Here is a 26,506-nt window from a genome sequence, read left to right on the forward strand (position 1 = left end):
TTGTAGCCCAAGAGATGTATGTTATAAAATCAGGATTTCAGAGTTGCTGTAATTTTTGAGAATGTCAATTTCTAGTGCATGAGCATTAGAGTGAGTGGCTTAAGTATGATGGAAGAAAAATACCATTGGAATTGAGGGCATGAAAGGTTTGCAAAGCCAAAAATGCTGGATGAATATCCACATAGATGACAGATGTTGAAGTTGCCAAGATGGTGGCAGTACTAAAAGTGGAGAAGAAGACTCAGGAAAGTGTCTAATGAATGAAGGTAAAGTAATAGATGGCGTAGCACATGATATCATCTAATAGCAAGAACTACAAATGAGCTCTGAATTTTGAAAGAGAAAGGAGCAGAAATGGTTTGAATGTGACAGTGAGTCGACTCCTTGGGGTATGTGAGGAAAACTAACGTTTGCTCAAGAGGACTGCAGGGGAAGTGATTTCCTCAAGGCACAGCAATATTCCAGTCATAAAACAGAGATTAAGGGAACACGGAGAGAACAACTTGAAGCTACTGGGGAGTTTCTTAATGATAGACTATGAGTTACAGAGGGCAGGAAAGAAGCGCTCATGAAGTTGGGGAGAGGGTTGGGTCCAATTCCGTCAAGTGCAGAGCAATACGTGAATAAGGGTCTAGTTAATGATGGATAATCTGCAGGGTGGTGACTTAAGTAAAAGTGATAAGACAAGATGGACCTTGTGACTGCACGGCAGATTGGGAGGTGAGTAAAGCCCTCCAGACTACAGATTGCTTAATCTAGGCTGACCTAGAACTAAGAAGAATCCAGAAACACCACTGAAACCTGTTTCCTCTAAATATCATGTATCCTGTATGATGATCCAGCATTTCAAAGATAGACTAGTAAGGACATCTAAGAGGGTAGGCTTGAAAGGAAACTAGTGTGTTTGCTCAAGAGTGTGAGTGTGTATGAAAAATATCAACAGCAAATTCTAATGTCAGAGGGTTGCTACTATAGGCTTATGGAGCCATGCACTATTCTTGGACAACCCAAGGTGCCTGCACAGATGTGGCCCAGATGCAAGCACCAACACTTACTGGGCACCTGCAAAGCCAAAGCTGGGGAAGATGGAAGGCCAAGTGGAAGTGGTATTTTCCCAAGACAGGAATGTATTTACTTAGGCTTCCTAAATGGCAGGTGGACAAAAAATGGAAGAAAGGAAATTAAGCTTCTTTGTGCCTAACATCTCTCCTCAGGAGGAAGTACTTGGAGTTGTATTTCCTACGTAAATTCCCCTGCTAAAACTCCAGGGAGCTCATCAGTGGGCAGATGTTCCCACCTAAGTATGGTTACCAGCAAACATTTATTCAAAATCATGGCTGCATCTGGCTCACATTAGAAGGGTTCTCTTTGTCATTGTCTTTTAAAAGAACAATTCCCCATGCTTATAAATCCAGACTCAGAACATCAATTCAACCAACCTCAGGAGCCCTGTGGCTACACCTTCCTGCTGGGAATCAGCATGGTCCCCAGACAATCAATTTCAGGAGTATTACCAAAGTGTTTTCATTTTCAGTGTTTATCCACTGGAATGTCTACGAGTGAAGAATAGACAGGGCAATACAATCCTAAGATTCAATTTCTTTCATCAAATACAAACTGTGTATATGAGCATCAAGGCAAGAGGATGGAGGACTTTAACTGAAATTCCAATAGATATCTAAGTGCAAATCCTGGAACCATCCCATGCTAGCATTGTGAGTTAGGATAGGTACTTAACCACTCTGAGCCTGTTTTCTGATCTCTAAAAAAAAAATAGAAGGATAATATCTCATACAGCTTTTGCAAAGATCAACTCAAATAATTCATGTACAGAATATAGCACAACAACCTACAGAATGGGAGAAAATATTTGTAAATCGTGTATCAGATAAGGGATTTTTATTCAGAATATATAAAGAACTCTTACATGCCTGTGATAAGAAGGTAAATAACCCAACTTTTAAAATGGGCAGAAGATCTAAATAGACATTTCTGCAAGGAAGATATACAAATGGCCAGCAAGCACATTAGAGCCGCTTGACATCATTATTCATCAGGAAAACACAAATGAAAACCACAGAAATATACCCTTTCATACCCATGCGGATGCCTAGAATCCAAAAGTCAGATAATCATAACTGTTGGTGGGGATTTAGAGAAATCAGAACCATCATACACTGTTAGTGAGAATGTAAAATGGTATACCTGCTTTGGAAAAGTTTGGTAGTTTCTCAGAGGGTGAAACAGTGTTACTGTATGACCCACTGGTAGGTATATTCCCAAGATAAATGCAAATATATGTCCATACAAAAACTTGTACATAAATATTCATAGCAGCAATATTCATAATACCCAAAGATGGAAACAACCCAAATGCCCATCAACTGACCAGTGGACAAACAAAATGTGGCAAATCCATACAACAGAATACTATTCAGACATCAAAAGGAATGAAGAACTAATATATGCTACAATATGGCTGAACCTTAAAAACATTATGCTAAGTGAAAGAAGTCAGTCACAAAAGAACACATATTATGTGATTCTATTCATATGAAATGCTCAGAACAGGCAAATCTATAGATACAAAATAGATCAATAATTGCTTAAGGCTGAGGCAGAAGTTGTTGGGACCATAGGGTATACACAGCTACAAGATACGAGGGTTTCTTTTTGAGGTGTTGAAAACGTTCTAAAATAGACTGGAGGGAACTTCAAGACGTCGGAAGAGTAAGACGTGGAGATCACCATCCTCCCCACAGAAGCATCAGAAATACATCTACACGTGGAACTGCTCCTATAGAACACCCACTGAACGCTGGCAGAAGACCTCAGACCCCCCAAAAGGCAAGAAACGCCCCACGTAGCTGGGTAGGGCAAAAGAAAAAAAGAAAAAGCAGAGACAAAAGAATAGGAACGGGACCTGCACCAGTGGGAGGGAGCCTGAAGGAGGAAAGCTTTCCACACACTAGAAGCCCCTTCACTGGCGGAGACTACAGGTGGCGGACGGGGGCAGCTTCGGAGCCACGGAGGAGAGCGCAGCAACAGGGGTGCGGAGGGCAAAGCGGAGAGATTCCCGCATGGAGGATCGGTGCCGACCAGTACTCACCAGCCCGAGAGGCTTTTCTGCTCACCTGACGGGACGGGTGGGGGCTGGGAGCTGAGGCTTGGGCTTCGGTCTGAGCGCAGGGAGAGGCCTGGCAGTGTGAACACAGGCTGAAGGGGTTAGTACGCCACGTCTAGCCAGGAGGGAATCCAGGAAAAGTCTGGAGCTGCCGCAAAGGCAAGAGACTTTTTCTTCCCTCTGTGTTTCCTGGTGCACGAGGAGAGGGGATTCAGAGCGCCGCCTAAAGGAGCTCCAGAGACGGGCGCGAGGCGCGGCTAGGAGCGCAGACCCCAGAGATGGGCATGAGATGCTAAGGCTGCTGCTGCCGCCACCAAGAAGCCTGTGTGCGAGCACAGGTCACTATCCACACCTCCCTTCAGGGAGCCTGTGCAGCCCGCCACTGCCAGTGTCCCGTGATCCAGGGACGACTTCCCCGGGAGAACGCACGGCGTGCCTCGGGCTGGTGCAACGTCACGCCGGCCTCTGTCACTGCAGGCTCACCCTGCCTCCGTACCCCTCCCTCCCCCCGGCCTGAGTGAGCCAGAGCCCCCAAAGCAGCGGCTCCTATAACCCCGTCCTTTCTGAGCGAAGAACAGACGCTCTCAGGAGACCTACACGCAGAGGCGGGGTCAAATCCAAAGCTGAACCCCGGGAGCTGTGCGAACAAAGAAGAGAAAGGGAAATCTCGCCCAGCAGCCTTAGGAGCAGCGGATTAAATCTCCACAATCAACTTGATGTACCCTACATCGGTGGAACACCTGAATAGACAACGAATCATCCCAAATGGAGGAGGTGGACTTTGGGAGCAACGCTATTTATACATTTTTTCCCTTTTTCTCTTTTTGTGAGTGTGTATGCATATGTTTCTTTGTGTGATTTTGTCTGTATAGTTTGGCACTTACCATTTGTCCTAGGGTTCTGTCTGTCCGTTTTTTGTTTTTTTTTTTAGTATAGTTTTCAGCGCTTGTTATCATTGGTGAATGTGTTTCTTCGTCTGGTTTTTCTCTACTTTCTCGTTTTTTTAATTACTTAAAAAATTTTAATAATAAATTTTTGTTCTTTATTTTAATAACTCTTAAATAATTTAATTTAATTTAATTTTACATTTTTCTTTCTTTCTTTCTTTCTTTCTTTCTTTCTTTCTTTCTTTCTTTCTTTCTTTCTCCCTTTTACTGTGAGCCGTGTGCTTGACAGACTCTTGGTGCTCCAGCCAAGCGTCAGGGCTGTTCCTCTGATGTGTCAGAGGCAAGTTCAGGATATTGGTCCACCACAGACCTCCCAGCTCCACGTAATATCAAACGGTGAAAATCTCCCAGAGATCTCCATCTCAACACCAAGACCAAGCTCCACTAAATGACAAGCAAGCTACGGTGCTGGATACCTTATGCCAAACAACAACCAAGAAAGGAACACAACTCCACCCTTTAGCAGAGAGGCTGCCTAAAATCATAGTAAGGTCACAGACACCCCAAAACACAACACCAGACATGGACCTGCCTACCAATAAGAAAACATCCAGCCTCATTGACCAGAACACAGGCACTAGTCCCCTCCACCAGGAAGCCTACACAACCCACTGAACCAACCTTAGCCACTGGGGACAGACACCAAAAACAACGCGAACTACGAACCTGCAGCCTGTGAAAAGGAGACCCCAAACACAGTAAGATAAGCAAAATGGAAAGACAGAAAAACACACAGCAGATGAAGGAGCAAGGTAAAAACGCACCAGACCTAACAAATGAAGAGGAAATAGGCAGTCTACCTGAAAAAGAATTCAGAATAATGATAGTAAAGATGATCCAAAATCTTGGAAATAGAATGGAGAAAATACAAGAAAAGTTTCACAAGGACCTAGGAGAACTAAAGAGCAAACAAACAATCATGAACAACACAATAAATGAAATTACACATTCTCTAGAAGGGATCAATAGCAGAATAAATGAGGCAGAAGAACGGAGAAGTGACCTGGAAGATAAAATAGTGGGAATAACTACTGGAGAGCAGAATAAAGAAAAAAGAATGAAAAGAATTGAGGACAGTCTCAGAGACCTCTGGGACACGATTAAACGTACCAACATTCAAATTATAGGGGTTCCCAAAGAAAAAGAGAAAAAGAAAGGGACTGAGAAAATATTTGAAGAGATTATAGTTGAAAACTTCCCTAATATGGGAAAGGGAATAGTTAATCAAGTCCAGGAAGCACAGAGAGTCCCATACAGGATAAATCCAAGGAGAAACACGCCAAGACACATAGTAGTCAAACTCTCAAAAAGTAAATACAAAGAAAAAATATTAAAAGCAGCAATGGAAAAACAACAAATAACATAGAAGGGAATCCCCATAAGGTTAACAACTGATCTTTGAGCAGAAATTCTGCAAACCAGAAGGGAGGGGCAGGACATATTTAACGTGATGAAAGGGAAAAACCTACAACCAAGATTACTCTACCCAGCAAGGATCTCATTCAGATTTGACAGAGAAATTAAAACCTTTACAGACAAGCAAAAGCTAAGAGAATTCAGCAGAACCAAACCAGCTTTACAGCAAAAGCTAAAGCAACTTCTCCAGGCAGGAAACACAAGAGAAGGAAAAGACTTACAATAACAAATGCAAAACAATTAAGAAAATGTTAATAGGAGCATACATATCGATAATTACCTTAAATGTAAATGGATTAAATGCTCCCACCAAAAGACACAGACTGGCTGAATGGATACAAAAACAAGACCCGTATATATGCTGTCAACAAGAGACCCACTTCAGACCTAGGGAAACATACAGACTGAAAGTGAGGGGATGGAAAAAGATATTCCATGCAAATGAAAATCAAAAGAAAGCTGGAGTAGCAATTCTCATATCAGACAAAATAGACTTTAAAATAATGACTTACAAGGGACAAAGCAGGACACTACATAATGATCAAGGGATCGATCCAAGAAGAAGATATAACACTTGTAAATATTTATGCACCCAACATAGGAGCACCTCAATACATAAGACAAATACTAACAGCCATAAAAGGGGAAATCGACAGTAACACAATCATAGTAGGCGACTTTAACACCCCACTTTCAACAATGGACAGATCATCCAAAATGAAAAATAATAAGGAAACACAAGCTTTAAATGATACATTAAACAAGATGGACTTAATTGATATTTATAGGACGTTCCATCCAAAAACGTCCAGAGATAAACCCATGTACACATGGTCACCTTATCTTGATAAAGGAGGCTAGAGTATACAATGGAGGAAAGACAGCCTCTTCAATAAGTGGTGCTGGGAAAACTGGACAGCTACATGGAAAAGAATGAAATTAGAACACTCCCTAATGCCATACACAAAAATATACTCAAAATGGATTAAAGACCTTAATGTAAGGCCAGACACACTAAAACTCTTAGAGGAAATAAAAGAAGAACACTCTTTTGAGATAAATCACAGTAAGATCTTGTTTGACCCACCTCCTAAAGAAATGGAAACAAAACTAAAAATACACAAATGGGACTGAGTGAAACTTAAAAGCTTTTGCACAGCAAAGGAAACCATAAACAAGATGAAAAGACAACCCTCAGAATGGGAGAAAATATTTGCAAACGAAGCAACTGACAAAGGATTAGTCTCCAAAATGTACAAGCAGCTCATGCAGCTCAATATCAAAAAAACAAACCACCCAATCCAAAAATGGGCAGAAGACCTAAATAGACATTTTTCCAAAGAAGATACACAGATTGCCAACAAACACATGAAAGAATGCTCAACGTCATTAATCATTAGAGAAATGCAAATCAAAACTACAATGCGGTATCATCTCACACCGGTCAGAATGGCCATCATCAAAAAATCTACAAACAATAAATGGACAACCTGGAAGAAATGGACAAATTCTTAGAGAAGGTGTGGAGAAAAGGGAACCCTCATACACTGTTGGTGGGAATGTAAATTGATACATTCACTAAGGAGAACAGTATGGAGGTTCCCTAAAAAACTAAAAATAGAACTACCATATGACCCAGCAATCCCACTATGGGGCATATATCCTGAGAAAACCATAATTCCAAAAGAGTCATGTACCACAATGTTCATTGCAGCTCTATTTACAATAGCCAGGACTTGGAAGGAACCTAAGTGTCCATCAACAGATGAATGGATAAAGAAGATGTGGCACATGTATACAATGGACTATTACTCCACTATAAAAAGGAAGGAAACTGAGTTATTTGTAGTGAGGTGGATGGACCCAGAGTCTGTCATACAGAGTGAAGTAAGTCAGAAAGAGAAAAACAAATACCGTATGCTAACACATATATATGGAATCTTTAAAAAAAAATGGTCATGAGGAACCTAGGGGCAAGACGGGAAAAAAGACGCAGACCTGGGCTTCCCTGGTGGCATACTGGTTGAGAATCCGCCTGCCGATGCAGGGGACACGGGTTCGTGCCCCGGTTAGGGAGGATCACACATGCCGCGGAGCGGCTGGGCCCGTGAGCCATGGCCACTGAGCCTGCGCGTCCAGAACCTGTGCTCCACAACGGGAGAGGCCACAACAGTGAGAGGCCCGCGTACCGAAAAAAAAAAAAAAAAAGTCGCAGACCTACTAGAGAATGGACTTGAGGACACGGGAAGGGGGAAGGGTAAGCTGGGACAAAGTGAGAGAGTGGCATGGACATATATACACTACCAAATGTAAAACAGATAGCTAGTGGGAAGCAGCCACATAGCACAGGGAGATCAGCTCAGTGCTTTTTGAGCACCTAGAGGGGTGGGATAGGGAGGGTGGGAGGGAGGGAGGCACAAGAGGGAGGGGATATGGGTATATACGTATATGTATAGCTGATTCACTTTGTTATAGAGCAGAAACTAATACACCATTGAAAAGCAATCATACTCCAGTAAAGATGTTAAAAAAAAAAGTGTGTTTGTTCAATATAAATAAATAAATAACTTTCCTAACTGCTTAGGAAACTTATTTCGCCTTCCTATGAAATGAAAAATGATCTATAAGGGCACTTAGTATTGACTATAAATTCCAGTTCTGACAGTGATGGTATCTGGCGCATGAGGGGCACCCAAGTTAGGGAGCTTTTGGTTAATTTCCCTGGGCCATATTGAGCAAAGTGTTCTCTCAAATACTCTCTGGAAATTCGGAGCCTCAAATATGTTTGCCACCTTCCCCCAAGTCATCATATTTATTAACATCCTTGTCTTATTTTTCTAGAAGCAGGAGTTTCTAGCAGATCTTTTCCCTTTGTGAAAGGATGTATTTCTGTGTGAGGTGGATCTAGGCCGCCTTAGTCTGTCCTCTAATGTTCACCTCAGTAGCACTTTACCTGGTTGATAATATCTTTGAGGCCAACTTCCTGTAATGTTTTTCTTTTTCTTTTCTTTTTTTTTACCTTAGGAGCACTGTATAATAAAAACTCCATTAAAGATGCAAAACCAAAGTGAGCCATGAAGCAAGACACGATGGGGCCTATCAGCATTCCTAAGCGTGTTCAAGGCGAAAGCATTTCAGAGGGAGTTAAACAACAGTCATTATAGCTATCTTTGTTGACCTCTGAATCTATATGCCAGTCACTGTGTTTGACATACATTAATTCTCATAAAACTTCTGTCATGTTGACATTATTATCTCCCTTTTACAAATGGGGAAAGAGGTTCACATAAATTAAATGACTTTCTCAGGGCAACAGCTAGTAAGTTTCAGGGCTGGATTTGTATCCAAAATAAAGTGGGCTTTGTTTGGTAATTTGACTCTATTTTCTTCTTAGTAGTACGGCATACATTTATTATTTATATGTATTAAAAAGGATAAAATAAGTTTGGACTCTTCTCTCACACAAAATGAAGTTCTGTATGATCTAAAGATAAAAATGTTGAAGTAAAATATATATATTATGGAAAAGGTAGGCATAATCTAGGAGTCAAGAAAAATTTCTGTGCAAGCTAGAAAACCTAGACACTCTAGAGAAATGACTGACATATTTGAGTGCTTAAAACTTAAAATGTAATCATATGGCAAACGTAAAGGTAAATAAAACCAGAAGACAAATAATACAGGAACATATATTTGTAAGACACATGACAGATAAAGGGTTCAATATCCAACATATAAAAAATTTCCCACACATTAATAAGAAAAGACAAACACCCTAATTGAAAGTGGTTAAAAAGGGTAAAAAGGGCTGTTCAAGGAGGCAGAAAACCCCCTTGCCAATAAACAAGTGAAATTACTCAACTTTACTAGCAATCAGGCGTATTGAAATTAAATTAACAAGGAAATATCACTTTAAAACCATTAAACATGTTATCACACATTGCTGGAGTTTTGTGGAGGTTAATATGTTATCTCATACATTTGCCGAGGGTAATGTGCAGTATATTAAAGCCATTTGGAAGTCAATCTGGCAACCCCTATTAAAATTAAGAATTTACATAAACTTTAACTTAGCAATTCCATTTCCGGGGCCTTCTTCCATAGAAGATAAAAGCACGGGTATATAACAGTGAATATGAACAAAATAAATTTTACGTATATATTCAGATTAATTGCAACGTTTTTTCTAGTAGCCAAAAAACTGGAATCAACTTGAATGTCCTCAATAGAGGAATGGTTTAATAAGTTGTCTTTCACTCAAACCATTGCATTTTACATAACTAGTTTAAAAAGTGTGTTAAGTCTATACCAGACGATGTGGAAAACATTTCTCTGAAATGTTTCTAAGTGAGAAAAACTACGTGCAGTAACGAGTAAAATAGTGCCCCTATATGTTTTTATGCATTCATATGTATGTTACCTTATTTATGAACATAGACAAAGATATGCAAAGATTCACACCAGGCTTTTAACACTGCTTATCCAGTGGAGGAGTGGCTAATGAAGTGTAAAAATCCTATAGATGTACAGGCTTTCTCAATATTTATGTATATGTATGTATATATATATATATAATTCTCAACATTTATATATAATTGCTTTATGTAAATGCACATGTAAATTACATATGTGTAAAGCCATGTACAAAGAGATAGTTGCTGAAAGTGTGCATATCATAGAGAGTGTTTTGAGTTTTTAGTGTTTAGGGTTCTTTTTTTTTAACTTTCTTTCTTGTACTTTGAGTTTTTCAAAATAAAAATTTTACATGATTTTAAGTTTAACATTTTCTAAAGCAAACATTATAGAGCAGGTTAAGGAAATGATCCAGTATCTACAGAATGATTTGATTGTTCAGTCCTCCAGCAGTTCATCAAACTACATTGAGCAGCAACCGTGACATTGTGTCAGGTGTGTTAAAGTGGTTGGGATTACAGAGATGAATGAAATATGCTCCTTCTTGTTGTATATTACAACAAGACAAACATATAAATGAACTATTCTAATACAATATGGCTATTGCTTTAATATAAGAATTTGTAGGACCATAGGGGCAATGAACTCTGCAGGCATTGGTGGTAGAGAGGCTTCAGAGGGAAAGAACCATTTGAGCTTAGCCTTAAAGACTGAGGACGCTTTCATCACTCACCAGCCTTAGGTGGGGAAGGGAAAGCAATCCCTTCAAAGAGGAAGGAATCAACATCTAGTCCTATTTCATTCATCAAGAATGTGGAGGAGGAAGTAAACAGTTTATTATTTATAGTCTCAAATGATGGTAATGTGTGGAAGATGGGCAAATGGAACAAGAGACTTTGGAAGAGTCCTGATCAGGAACTAATAAAATGAGAACCTGCTTTGAAACATGCAAGCAGGTTTTTCTGAGGGAAGAAGAACTCTAAGCTGCGTTTAATGAAAGGAAGCAACTGTCAAAGCAATCTGACTAAGTTCAGTACATTAGGTTTGCAGTTGGGGAAGAAATATGGGTTGCTGTTCATTTAGGACCTGTGGAAGAGGTTGGAGAAAAGGGGATAGGTATTCAAGCAATGATTCATTAGGTAGAAAGAAGAGAATGTTAGAAATCAGACACTACTGCCACTTACTGAATAAATTCATCATAAGCCATATACAGACACATTATAAAGTATCTAAAGGAACCAGAATGCTTGACCATTGAGGTAAGGTGCCCCAAAATACTGTGTCTTCAAGGAAAACACAAGGGTTCAGTACTCATGGGTTAGCAGCAGTTAACATAAGACACACTAGCTTTTGGGGAGTGGGGGAGAAAGAAGCAAGGATTATGCATGTATGTATTTATATCATAGATGATAACAACAGAAGCCATTTAATCAAATGCTTATTATTGGCCTAATATAATGTCAGGTGTTTTACATAAATTACCTCATTTAATCCCAGCATGGCTCTAAGATCTAGATACATGTTACTATCATTCCCTTTTTACAGATGAGGAATCTAAGTCTTACAGGAGTTAAAAAACGTACTCAAGGTCAAATAGCTTTTAGGTGGTGAAGCTGTAAATTGAGATCGGAGTTTAAATCCTATGCTCCCAACTGCTCAACTAGACACTAAGTTATATTCCCCCTGCTAAACCCTAGTCCCAGCCATCATCATATCACACCTGTATTGTCCCAGCAGCCTGTCACCCCTCTGGTCCTACACAGTTCACAACATCCAGTGAACTTTCTAAAACATACATCAGACGACATCACTTTCCTTTATCAAACCATCCAGTGGCCCTCCACTGCACGTAAGATAAAATCCAAGTTCTTACCCTGCAACTCCCTATGTGACCACTTCTCTGCCAGCCTCTCCAGTCTCGGTCATCAATCTCCGCTCTGCCCCTCTCTGACTGCACTCCAGTCACTCACCCTTCTGCTCTTCCTCAACGCACTGTTCTCGTTCTGGCCTCACGGCATTGCTACTTGCTAGTCTACCTAAAATGCTCTTCTTCAAAGTCTTCACACAGCTGACTCGACCTCATTATTCAGATCTTGATTCAAATATCAGCTCCTTAGAGAAGGTTCCCCACACCAACAACAAGAACGACCCCTTTGCCCATGAAAACAGAAGTTACTTGAGGACAGGAACTATTGATTTCATGTTCTTCACTCTAATTCCAGAACCAAGAGTAATATCTGACACCTACTAGGCACTCAGGATATATTTGTTTCCTGAAATACTGGTATCTTTTTTAAAGTGTCATACTCATATGCCTATGAGTATATCTACATATATATATATATATTTATGGATATGTGAGCTTGTTGTCTCCTCTCAGAAGTGGAATGTACATCCCTCACCCAAAATTTGGTTTGAATGTCAAGACTAATGATGCCACACATATACCAAGAAGGTATGAAAAGGATTATTAATCACATAATGAGTTATGCATCAAAAATGCAGTTAGGCCAAAAAAAGAAAAAAGAAAAAACTGGTAACTGTGAAGTGATGGGTAATTAGATGGTTGTGATTCTTTCATTCTATAGATATAGGAATAGATATAGAAATAATCGAAACATCAAGTTCTACACCTTAAGTATATACAATTTTTATTTATCCATTATACCTCAATAAAACTGAAAAAATGGGATCAGTCTCAATGACAACTTACCCATGGTGTTTGTCTGATAACTAAAACATTGCGTGGTTTATTTAATTTAATTTGGACTTGTTTATGTAAGCCATTATGGCACCTGCAGCATGAGACCAATAAGAAAGTTGAACGTTCCATTGAATATCTAGTACTATCAAGAGCTAGTACTATATATTCTGAGAAGTGAAATGAGTGCCTTAGTCTCTCTATCAATGTGCAGAACTTCAAAGAAGGTAAAGAGTGCTATGGTGAGACACTGTATTGTGGCTTTAATATGTGCAGGAGATGTGTGACCTTGATTTATATTTTGGGTATCCGTGAGGCAAGAGATTCTATGAGTTCTTTACCCCAAATGAGGCAACCTTGGAGAAGGAATTGTTTTCATTGGCCAGAACAGATGGTCAGACCGCTGGCAGTGGCCCAAAGATCTATAAAAATGTGAAGATGAGGCCAATTGTTGGCTAAGACATGGCCAAGTGCTAAGATAACTGGCTAAAGTTTGGCCAACTGAGCTGATCCTGTGTCCTGTCTTTTATCAGGAACATTCTGATTAAGAGATGAAAAGCAGCAAGAGTCAAGCAAGCTCCATCAAGTGTGACAGTGGCAATGCCATTGGTTAAGTGAATGAACCCCCTTTGGTATTCACTGTGTTGAGCCTAAGGGGCTCCCCAGGTATCCAAGTGTTCTAAGAGATGACCTCCTCTAGCACTGTGGCATCCGGCAAGGGACCCAGCACAGGGGACGTTACCCTCTCCTGAAAGTAGCGTATGCAGAGAGCCCAGGTTCAGCTCCATCCTGTAGCAAGGAGGCCTCACTAGCTGTGCTGGGCTTGCAGGGTGCTGTTTCCATGATCAAAGGCCTAACGGGCAGCTGTATACTGAGGGTCACAGGTTCAGGACCTGAGATAGTCTATATTTCCAGGAAAGTCCAGTATGTACCCACCAATTGCTACACTAATGGCATACAGCATTGGGCCAAGGAAGGTAGTTCCTTGTATCAGAAGCCCATGCAACTAACGGCCATCACTGATGGTAGAGGGACTCCAAGGTATATGAGAGAAGGTTGCTAAAGCTCCCACAGTGAAGGAATCCCGGAGGGCCGTAACAGGAATGCCTGTTCTTTGGCCATTCAGGCAGATTCTAGTATCTTTTTACAGGGGGTCTCATTCAAGTTGGGCGTATTTGCAAGTTACAGAACAAAAAAAAAAAGCTTTGTAAATGAGGAGTGTTGCCTCCAGAATCTAAACATGTCGAAAACATGTTGGGCTTGTTTTAACAATGTGGGTCCTAAGAAGACTAAAAGCTGTTTCTTGACACTGTCAGGACTGGAGCAGCCCTCAACTTACTAAATAATTTTCAGGAGCTTAACTGAAGTGGTGGGGCCCTGTACTATGTGTCTCATGTGAATCTCCTCAAAGGAGGATGTCATTAGTGTGATGTCATAACTGTGTACCCGAAAAAAGTTAGAGCTGGTTAAAATATTGCCTGTGAAGACTATGTGAGATGGCAGGCGTGGAGACTGAGCCCATTGAGTACCCAGGTGAAGGTGTATTGTGTCCCTTTAAAGGTGAAGGTTAACTGCAGCTGAGAGGTTGTTGAACTAGGCACTGAATAGAACATGCTAGCCAAATACTTTGCTCTAACTGCAAAGTATTTACTAGTTACTTATTTATTATTGGGTGGAATCAGTCATTTCAATAGGTGGGGCCATGACGCCAAGGGTACGAATTCACACTGAGGCACCGGTCCTGTTTTCCCGGGTTTAAGAACAAGTAAAACTTGGCTGTTAAATGCAGCAGAAGTGGGGATAACCACACCTTCTCTAAATAGGTCTTATATAATGGGTTTCAATCTGTGAAAACCGTGCTTTCATTTAGATTGAACCTTTTCTTAAACATTGAGGTGAAAGGTATTATTTTAACTAGGGGGAAAGGTCCATAGGGTCCCATAGTTTTCAAGCTGATTATAAGGGCCAGAGACTTAACTTGATTACTTATTGGGTCAGGTTCTCCACGTGCACTAGAGGATATTTTAGGGTAATGGATGTCTTGGCTATGGAAAAGTTAGGCACGGAAATAATTTGGATGGTTCAGGTTAGGCATATCTGTTTCTATTTTATGTTCACCTACTCCCTGGCTGGGAGTGGATGAACATAAAGTGTGGCCAGATGTGGGCCAGAAGGGGAAGGGGAATTAATGAGGCTTCAAAACTGTCCATTGTCAAACATCAAAAGTGGAATCAGATTATGACACACACTGCCACCACCCATACAGCACCCCTCTCCCCATCTGGGACCTCCCAAACACACACGGAAACACCAAGTCCATTTCCTCCTCAGCAGCAGGATAAAGTGTTCAGGAAGAAATCTGTCTTCAGAGCTCAGTCCTCACCCAGTCCTTATTCCCGGTGTCTGGCTAACTATGGACTGGCTGGTCTGGGCCCCAAACTGGCAGGATACTACCTCCCTCCCTTCTCACACGCCTGCCCCTTCCTGCCTTCCTTCAGTACCCATCACCGAAGAACAGACAGAGATGCACACACATCTTCCTACAACAGCTTGTACATCAATAGCTGAGGGCTTTTTTATTTGGTCTCTACACAGGTGACCATGTCTCCAGTGCTTTCTCTGGAGAGACAACAGAGACAGCAAGGTCTCAGTCACCTGATAGACCCAGGGCAGCACTTTATGAACTGCTGGAAGAGCCCTCTGGGACGTTTTCATCCTCCTCTGGCTCTTTAGTCATTGTTGTACTCCGCCAGTAATAGAATGCTAGCATCTTTGACTTCTTCTGTGTAGAACCTCTTCCCGAATTCTGACGACGGACTGATTTTGTTAACTCGACCACCTCCTGAAACTGGTCGGAAAACAAAGTGATACAGAAAGATATTGATTTGGGGAAAGAGGATGGGAAGGAGAACTTTGAGAGAATGGGTGTGGATTGAGAAGGGGTTTGTGCCAGGGAAGGGCTGGGTAAGTCTTGGGTGGGGGATGAAGAGGAGGCACGTGAGTCGGGTAATCTGACCTCTTCCATCTTATAGCCCTGGAGTGGAGAATTCACCCTCTCCCTTCTGCGTTGGCCCCCCGGTGTTTGTTGCTCTGACCTCTCGGTGTTTGTCCGTGCATCACGGTTAGGCTCCTGGGGGACTGTACTTTCCTCTGCCATGTCAGTAGCAACAGTGTGCTCTACTCCAAGGCTCCTGGCCTCTCTATATATACCCTGCCAGGACAATGAAGAGCCACACCCATCAGCTTTGATTGGTCAGCCAATGGTAGCGCTGGGGTGGCTGTGACATCACAAAGCACTACCCTTGAAGATACGTGGGGGGAGGGGAGGGGTGCAGAGGAGTCTACGTGCTCTGGTTAGAGAAAGGGAGTGCTTCCTCAACACCCAGTAAAGAGCCTTCCCAAATTGACCTTCCACTCTTCCTCATCTTCTCTGGTTCAATCCTTGTGGTGCACATGTTAGGGAGAAGGTGTTCCCTCCAAACCATTCCACATGGCCACCCCCATTCAGTGTTAAATTCTGTTGTCTCCCAGATCTCATCACCTGGTATTGTGTGGTTTTTAAAAACTTTTTATTTTAGAACAGTTTTATGTTTACAGAGTAATTGTGAAGATCATATTCATACACTCCACAACAAATTTCCCTTCTTAACATTGTACATTAGTATGGTACAATTGTTCAACTTAGTGAACCAACACTGAAACAGTATTATTAACTAAAGTCTGTACTTCATCAGAATTCCTTTTTTTTTAAATGTTGAGCCTTCTTTTAATTAATTTATTTTTATTTTTGGCTGTGTTGGGTCTTCGTTTCTGTGTGTGGGCTTTCCCTAGATGTGGCAAGCAGGGGCCACTCTTCATCGTGATGGGCGGGCCTCTCACTGTCGCGGCCTCTCTTGTTGCGGAGCACAGGCTCCAGATGCGCAGGCTCAGCGGCTGTGGCTCACGGGCCTAGTTGCTCTGCGGCATAAGGGATCTTCCCAGATCTGGGCTCGAACCCGTGTCCCCTGCATCATCAGGCAGATTCTCAACCTCTGTGCCACCGTGGAAGCCCCAGATTGCCTTATTTTTTACCTAATATTCTTCTTCTGTCCCAGGATCCCAACCAAGATTCTACATTCAATTTAGTCATTCCTTGTTATAACTTCTTAGGCTCCTCTTGGCTGTGACAGTTTTTTAGACTTCTTGTTTTTGAAGACTTTGACAGTTTGGGGTCTTGTGTTTTGTCTTTTACATTAGGTCTGCAGATGTTATTGCTCTTATAGGTAAAAGTTTTTATAAGTTTCTTCTTCCAGAGAACCTCAAATCAAGTCAGTACCATCAGTGTTATGGACTTCCCCGTGGCAATGGTTGAACTAATCGCTTGGCTTTGTCACAGAGGTGACACAAATGTTTTTCTCTAGAGGTCTGAGGATCAGGATCATTTTTATTTATGACAGAGGCACAGGGGCAGCAGCAGAAGCATTTTGTAAGGTACTAGTGAGTCATTTACTTTTAGAAGTATGACCTCAGCATCCCACATAGTTAACGGCTCTTCCTCCACACGAGTGACCATCCAATGGACCTGTATATTGAACAGACTGTCAGTCTTTCTCCTGAGCTCTATATAGAAAGGGGGCCAACATGTGGTTGAGACACAACCAGTGTTCACAAGGTAAGAGTCATTTCTTTGAGGTTAGTATCAGTCGCACCTTAGTTTGGAATTGAAACACGTGATTCAACCTGAGAATCACAAATAAGTCCAGGTTGAGACACAGGATTCAGGACTGCTTTAAGGAAGGTCCCAATCCAAGAATCCTTTCACTATATGCCAAGTGGCTCAACTGACTTATGTTGGTCAAAGCTTTAGCAGACACTCAGTAGGACTAACAAATGCAGCACAAAGAAGCAAGTTCAAAGCACAAGCTAGCCAGCAGGCAGTAGCCCAAGTGCCTGTTCACCAGCATAGAGCAGAGCCAGTTAGAAAGCCAAAGCAAGAGAAGAAAGACACCCGGTGGTAAGGGATAGCACCTTGATGTCCTGCTCACAGGACCAGTTGTTGGAATCACACCACAGAGACAGGATGGACCCTTCAACCCAAATTCGGTTTGGATGTCGAGACTGATAACACATACACCTAGAGAGTATGAAAAACCTTACTACATAAGGAGGCTTTCTGGGGAGAGCAGGGCAGGCTCTCAAGCAGGTTCAAGAATGGCTTGAGAGAGCAGAAGAAGGAGACTGGCTTGGCTTTTATGGTCGTGAGGGGATGACGCAGGTCAGGTTTTGCACAGCCTGAACTTCCTCCTGGCCCACAGAAGAGAGAGTACCTGAGCTTTCTTATCCGATCTAGGGAAGCAGGGGAAGAGGCAGTGGTAGGGCTCTTTTATAGAATAATGTTGTGTAAATGCAAGGTGTTTAGCACAGTTTAGAATTCTCATAACCATTATAACCACACTTATATTGTTTTCAGTTAAACTACGTTTCACTAGATTAGTATTTCCCAAATTATGGTCCTTTAAATATTATTTAAGGTGGCTTAGAATAATCTTGGTTCATCACAGAGAAACTGTGTAGAAAGAGAAAAGACTGCTAGCCTCAGGAGGTCTGACACACTGGTCACAAAAGAGCAGACTTCATTGTACTATCTGCTGAATTATGAGGGGTTTCTAACATGTTTCCCATCCTGGGTGACTACTGTAGCACCCAAAGACTGTAATAATAATTACCGAAACTAACATTTATTGACTACTAACTCTATGTAGGAATTATGCTAAATACCCATATACATATTTAATCCTCATCACAACCCTATTGAGATAAGTGGCAAAAGAGTGGTTTCTGTCATTTCTGCCAGGACATCTCCATTCCAATTGCAGAAGCAGAAAAGAGCATATAGGAGGGCACATGGGAATATTTATGGGCCAGGCTCAAAAGGGGTATGCATTACTCCTGCTCACATTTCCTTGGGAAAAACTCACATAGCCACATCTAACTACAAGAGAAAATGAGAAATGTAGTCTACCTGGTAGAAGAGGAGAACTTAAATGTTGGAGATAAGCTAGCAATCTCTGTCTCCACGATCTTGTTCATCACTCTCCCCAGTATTTACAGTAGAGCCTGGCACATAGTAGGTGGCCATGAATATTTCTGTTGAATGAATGGGTTTCAACTTTTTTGGTCAGTTATGGGGATCAAAAGCATATAGAACTTGGTTAAGCAATGGTGTCCTAGATATGACACAAAAAGCACAAGCAACAAAGAAAGAGTAAATTGGACTATATCAAAATTTTAAAATGTTTTCTTCTGCAAAAAAATACCATGAAGAAAGCAAAAAGGCACACCAAAGAGAGATCCTGGCAAATCATATATTTAATAAAAGTGTAGTATCCAGAATACAGAAAGAACTCTTACAACTCAACAACAAAAATACAAACAACCCAACTGAAAATCAGGTAAAGGACTTAAATAGACATTGTGCTAATGAAGATATACAAATAGCCAACAAACATATGAAAATATGCTCAATACCATTAGTCGTTAGGGAAATGCAAATCAAAACCACGATGTGATGCCACTTCAAACCCACTAGGAAGGCTATAACTTTTTTAAAAAGAAAATAACAGGTATTGACAAGGATGTAGAGAAAGTGAAACACTCATACACGTCTGGTGGGAACATAAAATGATACAGGTTCTGTGGAAAACATTTTGGCAGTTACTCAACAAGTTAAACATAGACTTGCCATATTACCCAGTAACTCTACTCCTAGGTATATAATGAAAAGAGTTGAAAAGGAGGGAACAACAGCAACAACAACAACAACAAAAAAAAACAGGTGAATTGAGCAACACTAAAGCAAAGGGCAGATAATATTTCAAGAAGTAAAAAATGGTCAACTTTATTATATACTTTTACAGGTAATATAGGGACAGACAAATGACGATTGAACTTGTTAGTAGAGAGGTCATTGGTAAATTTGATAAGAAGGAAATTGAAAGAGTGGAAAATATTTTAATATAAACCTGGATGTGTATTAAGGAGAAAATGTGAGATCAGAAAGTGAGGGGCGGATAGACAATTTCTTTTGCGAGTTTTGGTGCTAAGGGGAGGAGAAATATGGGACTATAGCTGGAGGGGGATTTGGTATTAAGAGAGTGTATTTTTAAGAGGGTAGATTCTAGAATGCATCTAGCCAATATAAATGACTGAATGAAACTGACGACATAAAAATCCAAAGGGATAATTTCAGAAGAAAAAATATTGAGAAAGCAAGAGGGGTATTCAGAGCACTAGTAGATGGGATCGGTAGCAAATGTGGAAATCATGGCTTTCCATGAGAATGAGTAATATTTAGAGATTCTACAGTGGAGAAGGAAACGATTATGGTATGATTACAAATGCAGTTAAGATGGTAGATTTTGTGGGGAAGATATAAAAGAATTTTCTCTTGACTCTTCAGTTTTCTCAGTGAAGGATGAGATAAGGGCATAAAATAACAAGAGTGAGGGTAGGGTTTTGAGAAATTGAGGGGAAGATAAAGTATTGGATATTCATTTTGTATAATGGAAATGGGTGTATAATATGGAAGGATTGATCATTTAAGATATGTGGTCAAGAATTTAAGGTGAGATCAGTTAGCTTTGTCTTGTAAAGTTCTACAGCAACATCCATCACTTGTATATAGGAACAAAGCAGGTAGATAGCTAAATTTAACAAGGGTTGTGGTTTTGCCAGGGAAGTACTAGGGTGGGAAAGTGAGTAGAGAGATGAAGGTTGATGAAAGTAAGTGATACTCATGATAAATTGGTAAGCAATGAGGAAATGCGAAAAGAGAAATGTGGCTGATGCTGAAAAGTAGTAGAATTCACAGATTGGAGTTCAAAATTGAAGAATTTTTAGAGTTGGGTGTGTGAAGGTGTGTATACCTGCACGTGAGGGAGGTATTTTGCTAGGAAGGATAATCAGTTGTAGCCCAAGAGATGTATGTTATAAAATCAGGATTTCAGAGTTGCTGTAATTTTTGAGAATGTCAATGTCTAGTGCATGAGCATTAGAGTGAGTGGCTTAAGTATGATGGAAGAAAAATACCATTGGAATTGAGGGCATGAAAGGTTTGCAAAGCCAAAAATGCTGGATGAATATCCACATAGATGACAGATGTTGAAGTTGCCAAGATGGTGGCAGTACTAAAAGTGGAGAAGAAGACTCAGGAAAGTGTCTAATGAATGAAGGTAAAGAAATAGATGGCGTAGCACATGATATTATCTAATAGCAAGAACTACAAATGAGCTCTGAATTTTGAAAGAGAAAGGAGCAGAAATGGTTTGAAAGTGACAGTGAGTCGACTCCTTGGGGTATGTGAGGAAAACTAACGTTTGCTCAAGAGGACTGCAGGGGAAGTGATTTCCTCAAGGCACAGCCATATTCCAGTCATAAAACAGAGATTAAGGGAACACGGAGAGAACAACTTGAAGCTACTGGGGAGTTTCTTAATGATAGACTATGAGTTACAGAGGGCAGGAAAGAAGCGCTCATGAAGTTGGGGAGAGGGTTGGGTCCAATTCCGTCAAGTGCAGAGCAATACGTGAATAAGGGTCTAGTTAATGATGGATAATCTGCAGGGTGGTGACTTAAGTAAAAGTGATAAGACAAGATGGACCTTGTGACTGCACGGCAGATTGGAAGGTGAGTAAAGCCCTCCAGACTACAGATTGCTTAATCTAGGCTGACCTAGAACTAAGAAGAATCCAGAAACACCACTGAAACCTGTTTCCTCTAAATATCATGTATCCTGTATGATGATCCAGCATTTCAAAGATAGACTAGTAAGGACATCTAAGAGGGTAGGCTTGAAAGGAAACTAGTGTGTTTGCTCAAGAGTGTGAGTGTGTATGAAAAATATCAACAGCAAATTCTAATGTCAGAGGGTTGCTACTATAGGCTTATGGAGCCATGCACTATTCTTGGACAACCCAAGGTGCCTGCACAGATGTGGCCCAGATGCAAGCACCAACACTTACTGGGCACCTGCAAAGCCAAAGCTGGGGAAGATGGAAGGCCAAGTGGAAGTGGTATTTTCCCAAGACAGGAATGTATTTACTTAGGCTTCCTAAATGGCAGGTGGACAAAAAATGGAAGAAAGGAAATTAAGCTTCTTTTTGCCTAACATCTCTCCTCAGGAGGAAGTACTTGGAGTTGTATTTCCTACGTAAATTCACCTGCTAAAACTCCAGGGAGCTCATCAGTGGGCAGATGTTCCCACCTAAGTATTGTTACCAGCAAACATTTATTCAAAATCATGGCTGCATCTGGCTCACATTAGAAGGGTTCTCTTTGTCATTGTCTTTTAAAAGAACAATTCCCCATGCTTATAAATCCAGACTCAGAACATCAATTCAACCAACCTCAGGAGCCCTGTGGCTACACCTTCCTGCTGGGAATCAGCATGGTCCCCAGACAATCAATTTCAGGAGTATTACCAAAGTGTTTTCATTTTCAGTGTTTATCCACTGGAATGTCTACGAGTGAAGAATAGACAGGGCAATACAATCCTAAGATTCAATTTCTTTCATCAAATACAAACTGTGTATATGAGCATCAAGGCAAGAGGATGGAGGACTTTAACTGAAATTCCAATAGATATCTAAGTGCAAATCCTGGAACCATCCCATGCTAGCATTGTGAGTTAGGATAGGTACTTAACCACTCTGAGCCTGTTTTCTGATCTCTAAAAAAAAAATAGAAGGATAATATCTCATACAGCTGTTGCAAAGATCAACTCAAATAATTCATGTACAGAATATAGCACAACAACCTACAGAATGGGAGAAAATATTTGTAAATCGTGTATCTGATAAGGGATTTTTATTCAGAATATATAAAGAACTCTTACATGCCTGTGATAAGAAGGTAAATAACCCAACTTTTAAAATGGGCAGAAGATCTAAATAGATATTTCTGCAAGGAAGATATACAAATGGCCAGCAAGCACATTAGAGACGCTTGACATCATTATTCATCAGGACAACACAAATGAATACCACAGAAAGATACCATTTCATACCCATGCGGATGGCTAGAATCCAAAAGTCAGATAATCATAACTGTTGGTGGGGATTTAGAGAAATCAGAACCATCATACACTGTTAGTGAGAATGTAAAATGGTATACCTGCTTTGGAAAAGTTTGGTAGTTTCTCAGAGGGTGAAACAGTGTTACTGTATGACCCACTTGTAGGTATATTCCCAAGATAAATGCAAATATATGTCCATACAAAAACTTGTACATAAATATTCATAGCAGCAATATTCATAATACCCAAAGATGGAAACAACCCAAATGCCCAATAACTGACCAGTGGACAAACAAAATGTGGCAAATCCATACAACAGAATACTATTCAGACATCAAAAGGAATGAAGAACTAATATATGCTACAATATGGCTGAACCTTAAAAACATTATGCTAAGTGAAAGAAGTCAGTCACAAAAGACCACATATTATGTGATTCTATTCATATGAAATGCTCAGAACAGGCAAATCTATAGATACAAAATAGATCAATAATTGCTTAAGGCTGAGGCAGAAGTTGTTGGGAGCATACGGGATTCACAGCTACAAGATACGAGGGTTTCTTTTCGAGGTGTTGAAAACGTTCTAAAATAGACTGGAGGGAACTTCAAGACGTCGGAAGAGTAAGACGTGGAGATCACCTTCCTCCCCACAGAAGCATCAGAAATACATCTACACGTGGAACTGCTCCTATAGAACACCCACTGAACGCTGGCAGAAGACCTCAGACCTCCCAAAAGGCAAGAAACTCCCCACGTAGCTGGGTAGGGCAAAAGAAAAAAAGAAAAAGCAGAGACAAAAGAATAGGAACGGGACCTGCACCAGTGGGAGGGAGCCTAAAGGAGGAAAGGTTTCCACACACTAGAAGCCCCTTCACTGGCGGAGACAACAGGTGGCGGACGGGGGCAGCTTCGGAGCGATGGAGGAGAGCGCAGCAACAGGGGTGCGGAGGGCAAAGCGGAGAGATTCCCGCACGGAGGATCGGTGCCGACCAGTACTCACCAGCCCGAGAGGCTTGTCTGCTCACCTGCCGGGATGGGTGGGGGCTACGAGCTGAGGCTTGGGCTTCGGTCTGAGCACAGGGAGAGGACTGGCAGTGTGAACACAGCCTGAAGGGGTTAGTACGCCACGTCTAGCCAGGAGGGAGTCCAGGAAAAGTCTGGAGCTGCCGCAAAGGCAAGAGACTTTTTCTTCCCTCTGTGTTTCCTGGTGCACGAGCAGAGGGGATTCAGAGCGCCGCCTAAAGGAGCTCCAGAGACGGGCGCGAGGCGCGGCTAGGAGCGCAGACCCCAGAGATGGGCATGAGATGCTAAGGCTGCTGCTGCCGCCACCAAGAAGCCTGTGTGCGAGAACAGGTCACTATCCACACCTCCCTTCAGGGAGCCTGTGCAGCCCGCCACTGCCAGTGTCCCGTGATCCAGGGACGACTTCCCCGGGAGAACGCACGGCGTGCCTCGGGCTGGTGCAACGTCACGACGGCCTCTGTCACTGCAGGCTCACCCTGCCTCCGTACCCCACCCTCCCCACGGCCTGAGCGAGCCAGAGCCCCCAAAGCAGCGGCTCCTATAACCCCATCCTGTCTGAGCGAAGAACAGACGCTCTCAGGAGACCTACACGCTGAGGCGGGTTCAAATCCAAAGCTGAACCCCGGGAGCTGTGCAAACAAAGAAGAGAAAGGGAAATCTCGCCCAGCAGCATCAGGAGCAGAGGATTAAATCTCCACAATCAACTTGATGTACCCTGCATTGGTGGAACACCAGAATAGACAACGAATCATCCCAAATGGAGGAGGTGGACTTTGGGAGCAACGCTATTTATACATTTTTTCCCATTTTCTCTTTTTGTGAGTGTGTATGCGTATGCTTCGGTGTGTGATTTTGTCTGTATAGTTAGTTTGGCACTTACCGTTTGTCCTAGGGTTCTGTCTGTCCATTTTTTGTCTTTTTTTAGTATAGTTTTCAGCGCTTGTTATCATTGGTGAATTTGTTTCTTCGTCTGGTTTTTCTCTTCTTTCTCGTTTTTTTAATTACTTAAAAAATTTTAATAATAAATTTTTGTTCTTTATTTTAATAACTCTTTAATAATTTAATTTAATTTAATTTTACATTTTTCTTTCTTTCTTTCTTTCTTTCTTTCTTTCTTTCTTTCTTTCTCCCTTTTATTCTGAGCCGTGTGCGTGACAGACTCTTGGTGTTCCAGCCAAGCGTCAGGGCTGTTCCTCTGATGTGGCAGAGGAAAGTTCAGGATATTGGTCCACCACAGACCTCCCAGCTCCACGTAATATCAAACAGTGAAAATCTCCCAGAGATCTCCATCTCAACACCAAGACCCAGCTCCACTAAATGACCAGCAAGCTACGGTGCTGGATACCTTATGCCAAACAACTACCAAGAAAGGAACACAACTCCACCCATTAGCAGAGAGGCTGCCTAAAATCATAGTAAGGTCACAGACACACCAAAACACACCACCAGACTTGGACCTGCCTACCAAAAAGATAAGATCCAGCCTCATTGACCAGAACACAGGCACTGGTCCCCTCCACCAGGAAGCCTACACAACCCACTGAACCAACCTTAGCCACTGGGGACAGACACCAAAAACAACGGGAACTACGAACCTGCAGCCTGTGAAAAGGAGACACCAAACACAGTAATATAAGCAAAATGAAAAGACAGAAAAACACACAGCAGATGAAGGAGCAAGGTAAAAACGCACCAGACCTAACAAATGAAGAGGAAATAGGCAGTCTACCTGAAAAAGTATTCAGAATAATGATAGTAAAGATGATCCAAAATCTTGGAAATAGAATGGAGAAAATACAAGAAAAGTTTAACAAGGACCTAGAAGAACTAAAGAGCAAACAAACAATCATGAACAACACAATAAATGAAATTACATATCCTCTAGAAGGGATCAATAGCAGAATAAATGAGGCAGAAGAACAGATAAGTGACCTGGAAGATAAAATAGTGGGAATAACTACTGGAGAGCAGAATAAAGAAAAAAGAATGAAAAGAATTGAGGACAGTCTCAGAGACCTCTGGGACACGATTAAACGTACCAACATTCAAATTATAGGGGTTCCCAAAGAAAAAGAGAAAAAGAAAGGGACTGAGAAAATATTTGAAGAGATTATAGTTGAAAACTTCCCTAATATGGGAAAGGGAATAGTTAATCAAGTCCAGGAAGCACAGAGAGTCCCATACAGGATAAATCCAAGGAGAAACACGCCAAGACACATAGTAGTCAAACTATCAAAAAGTAAATACAAAGAAAAAATATTAAAAGCAGCAATGGAAAAACAACAAATAACATAGAAGGGAATCCCCATAAGGTTAACAACTGATCTTTGAGCAGAAATTCTGCAAACCAGAAGGGAGGGGCAGGACATATTTAACGTGATGAAAGGGAAAAACCTACAACCAAGATTACTCTACCCAGCAAGGATCTCATTCAGATTTGACAGAGAAATTAAAACCTTTACAGACAAGCAAAAGCTAAGAGAATTCAGCAGAACCAAACCAGCTTTACAGCAAATGCTAAACCAACTTCTCCAGGCAGGAAACACAAGAGAAGGAAAAGACTTACAATAACAAATGCAAAACAATTAAGAAAATGGTAATAGGAGCATACATATCGATAATTACCTTAAATGGAAATGGATTAAATGCTCCCACCAAAAGACACAGACTGGCTGAATGGATACAAAAACAAGACCCGTATATATGCTGTCAACAAGAGACCCACTTCAGACCTAGGGAAACATACAGACTGAAAGTGAGGGGATGGAAAAAGATATTCCATGCAAATGAAAATCAAAAGAAAGCTGGAGTAGCAATTCTCATATCAGA

Source organism: Mesoplodon bidens, assembly GCF_964165515.1.
Source record: "Mesoplodon bidens genome assembly, chromosome: X".
Taxonomy (NCBI): Eukaryota; Metazoa; Chordata; class Mammalia; order Artiodactyla; family Ziphiidae; genus Mesoplodon; species Mesoplodon bidens.